A 4,479-nucleotide genomic window follows, 5' to 3' on the forward strand; every position below is an offset into this window, starting at 1 on the left:
TGCCACAGTCCCTACCCTTCCCTGGAGTCCCAGGATGGCCCCCTCCATCACAGCAGTCAAGAGGCCATGTAGACAGTTGAACTATCAGCTCGCCCCCTATCTCCAGGCTGGACACTGTCCCAGTTAGACAGTGAGTGCCTTGGGGACAGACTCTGGGGGCCTTCCTCCCACATGAAGCCAGCACACAGTAGGCCTGCAGGTCCTGGGAGTTCATTAGATGCCTGCTGCTCACCAGGCTGAGCTCCCATGGCTGCAGTAATTGGTGCAGCCCAACTCAGTCCCAACTGGAATGTGGCAAGAAGAATGGTCAAGGTCAGCATTTAAAATGACTGTGGAGTCTGGGAGGTGGACACTCAGGGACCTTGCTGGCATGGACAGTACCTAGCTTGACTCCTCAGTCACCAGCCTGACTGGGACAGGCCAGTGCCCAGCATGATCTAAAATGAACAAAAGCCAGCAGTCACCAGTGCTGGACCCCCCCCCCCCATCCCCACACCAAAGTCCCATAGCATGGGGAGCCTGGCCTGAGAGACCGCCCTGCACTGTAGCCCTAGGAGCCAGAGTGTGCCCAGCATGCCAGAGCCGTGGTTAAAAATAAGCTTGGAAGAGCCAGAGCTGAGCCAGCTCCCACTGGGTGCCATGAGCTTCAGAGGCCTGAGCTCATGGGACTGTAATGGCTTTAGGGGGAGAGGAACTGTCCCAAATGGGGAAACTGAGGCTCAGGAGCGGTGTTGCCTCTGTTCCTGGCCTCCAGTGCTCACCTGTGCCTATGGGGACCTCAGCACCTAAGGCGATACATGAATGAGCAAGTGAACTAGATCCCTCCTGTTTCAGATGGCAATGCCTGCTGGGAGGAGGTAATCCAAGGGAGGACTGGGGTGAGAGGGGCTCAGCTCTGAGCCAGGGTGAGGGGTGCAGGGCAGGAAGAGCTCACTGAGCAGCATTTGAGAGGTGTGGGGGGGGGGGGGAATGAAGCCGCAAGTACAAAGGCCCTGGGCGCGATCCTATGCGGAGCATGTGAAGAGGACAGGAGGGAGGTGGTGTGGCGGGCCGTGTGCACAGGGGGGAGGGAGGGGTGTGAGCCTCGTGGAGGATGGATGGTGGGGACCTGTCTCTGCAGTAGGTGGGAACTGTGGAGAGTTCTGAGCAGAGTGGGGTATGGCTTGACCTGGGCTCTGAAGGAAGCCCCCTGGGGCATGTGAAGAAGCAAGGCTAGGGCTGGAATCGGGCACAGGGGCACCTGTCACCTGCTGCTGGGCCAAAGTGACAGAAACAAAGAACCAGGTGGCTCCACAGTTCTCAGGAGTACTGGGGCAGTCTCCATCTTGAGAAGGCATTTAAGAGCACTTTATCATTAGCATGGGAAAGGGTGTGTGTGTGTGTGTGTGTGTGTGTGTGTGTGTGTGTGTGTGTGTGTGTGAGAGAGAGAGAGAGAGAGAGAGAGAGAGAGAGAGAGAGAGAGAGAATGTGTGTGTGCATGCATAATGTATGTATGAAGGATGTGTATGTGCAGATGTGTGTGTGCATGATGTGTGTATATGATGCGTGTGCATAAGCCTATGTGCATTTGATTGTGCGCATGACGTGTGTGTGCACATGTTCCATGGCGCTCCTGTGGAGTCAGTCACAGGATAACCCTGAGGAGTCGTCGGTTCTCTCCTTCCACCGCGTGGACTCCTGGGACTGAACTCAGTCTGTCAGGCTTAGGTGGCAAGTCCCTTAACCCACGGAGCCAGCTCGCCAGCCCGGGAGCCTTCTTCTTGCCAAGCCGCCTGAGCAGAGGGGTTGCCCGGCAGTCTTTGCCCACCTCCCAGGACCTATACAGCCATGCTGACCCTGTGGGCCTCACTTCCTGACACTCCCTCCAGGTTTAGGTCCAGATTACACACACACACACACACACACACACACACACACACACACACACACACAACCTGTCCCTGGTCTCATAAATGCCCCTTGTAAATGTGTCATTCTGTGACTGAGCCAGCAATTCCTTCTTAGTTCCTGGATAGCAGCACACTTGTCCATAGGCCTCGCCGCAGCACCTGAAGGGACTCTGGTCCTTAATACTCATGGAGTTATGGTCACACAGGCAAGTGGTGGTCAGGTCTGTACCCCATCGATGAACAAGGAGCAATGGCATGGTGACCTGTCTAGGACCGTGTGGTACGAAAGTGACACAGAGTTGGCCTACAAGCTCCTAGCCCCACTGACTGGGCAGAGCCCCGATAGTCCTTGCAGAGCCCAGGTGGGCTTGGGGGTCTCGGAGGGGAGGGGGCTTCCACGGTCCTTTCTCCATGCTAGCAGCTGCTCTGAACCCTGAGCACCGGCCCAGCCCTGAGCTCTTGAGTTCTGTACACCACCTCGGGGGGACATTTTGATGATGGTACCCACTCTGTAGGTGGGAATCAAAACTCAGAAGGGATCCTGCGTGCTTATTGTCACACAGCCAGAGCATTTGGGTTCAGGGACCTAGACCCTCCTACAGGACCTCTCCATACTTCCTGAGTTGTCCCTGGCCTACTCCTCCATGAATGAATGAATGAATGAATGATTAAAGAGATCATCCACCATCTTGCGGGGGCTCAAGGCAAGAGCCATGTGGCCTTTTCTTCCAGGTGCCTGGCCAGAGGCAAGAGAAAGACCAGGGAGAGGCAGGGGCCATGACCAAAAGTTTATAAAGGCCACGGCTGCTGTTGGCTCTTCTGGAGTAGGGGGTGCCGGGAGATAAGATCAGTTCAAAGGAGAAAGTGTCCCAGAGAGCCCCTTTCTCTCCCTGGGCCTCAGTTTCCCCTCCAAGAAAGCTGTGTAAGATGGAAGGCTCAGTGTCTCTGCACAGCTCATTCCTAGGCCAGAGTGACTTTCAAGCATGAAAAAAGAGTGACATTCTGTGAGGTGACCAGTCCTAACCAAGGTCACAGTCAGGAGGAATGGAGTGGTGGGTGGCCTCAAGGTCTCCCACATCCTGGGCTTTTTCATTTCTGCTGCTAGTGGCCCGGGCTTGTGTTTTATTGATCACTTCCTGTGTGCTGGAATGATTCAAGCTAATGCAAGGATTAAACATCATTAATCAATCTTTAGCCAAGTGGGAGAGGTCCCTCTCTCTCTCAGACGTAAAGAGGTAGAGATCCTGAACAAGGTCACGGAGCCGGTGGTCAGCAAAGCCACCCCCACCTTGGGTAGACCGCTTGAATCTTTGGTTTTAAATCACAATACAGCTTGTCAAGCACTCAGTAAGCGCTTACTGGTTGGTGAGAGCGTGGAGAAACCTCTGGAGATAGGCAGGGTTTTCCTGTTCCGGCCACAACGTGTAGTCCCTCAGGCTTTCATTCCTTCCCTCTGTCGCCCCCTCGCCTCTCCTGGGAAGAGTCTAACGGAGCAGAGGGCGGAGGGCCAGAGCAGTGGCGGGGCAAAGCCACGCCAGGGTGTCAGGTTTCGTGGTCAGCCACCTTCGCCCCTGACCAGTCTTGTCTTTCCAAAACAGAACATTCAATTACCGCCTGTCCCCGGGCTCTGCTGCCCTTGTTCCCTGACCCCGCTTCCTGCCTGCCGCCCTGGGTTTTCCCAGTACCTTGTCACTAGCTGACATCTCACAGGAGAGATGGGCAGACGCTGACAGAGAACAACAGAGGCCGGGAGCCTGAATACGAGGGACAGAAAATGATAGAGCATCCCACCATACCCCTGCACCCTCAAGCTTCCTCTGTAGCCTTGTTTCCTTCAGCATCCCCCCCCCCCCCCCGCTTCCTCCAAGGCTTCAGCCTTTCCTCTCAACACCCCCCTGCCTGTGTCCTGATCTTCACCCAGGGCACTCACTTTACCAGCTCCTGATCATCCCTCCTCCTCCAGGAAGCCCTCCCTGCCTTCTAGGGGCCACGCTCCCCTCTCAGAGCCACTAGTCATTGTGGCTCCATCTCCTCCCCTGGACATCCATCTCTTAGGGGGAGACACCACACCGCCATGCTCACCCAGTACCTTCCCTGGCCCCCAGTAAATGCTAGAGCTCACGGCGGTCTGCGTTCCAAGATGGAGCGACTGTGCGAGTTAGGGTCTGTGTCCCCTCTGCTCCCAGGAAGGCGTGATGAGTCTGTTGTGTCCCCTGCTCCCTCAGTGCCTGGCAGAGCGGGCACTGAGACATTGCCACAAGGCGGGAAGGAATGGACAAGTGAGTGGGAGAATCGATGAACAACAGCCACCCCCGACCATCTGTGGGGCTGAATCATATTTTCACCCATCTACATGAGGTTCAAGCGCTCGCTGCTGTCCTTCAGGTCTGAGTTCAGGCCCCTGCCAGGGCCCCCGCCGTGCCCGGGTGTCCTCAGCTAGGGTCATAAGTCATGTCACTGAGTTGTTTTCGTGGTGAGCAGCACTGTCAAGACAAACGGAACATAGTCACACAAACAACCTCAATGTCACCGGTGGACCTTGGTCACTGTGGGACAGTCTCCAAGGCTGGCGGGCAACTGCCCGGGCCTT

Source organism: Peromyscus californicus, unplaced genomic scaffold (genome assembly GCF_007827085.1).
Source record: "Peromyscus californicus insignis strain IS unplaced genomic scaffold, ASM782708v3 Scaffold_7__1_contigs__length_154581171, whole genome shotgun sequence".
NCBI classification, from domain to species: domain Eukaryota; kingdom Metazoa; phylum Chordata; class Mammalia; order Rodentia; family Cricetidae; genus Peromyscus; species Peromyscus californicus.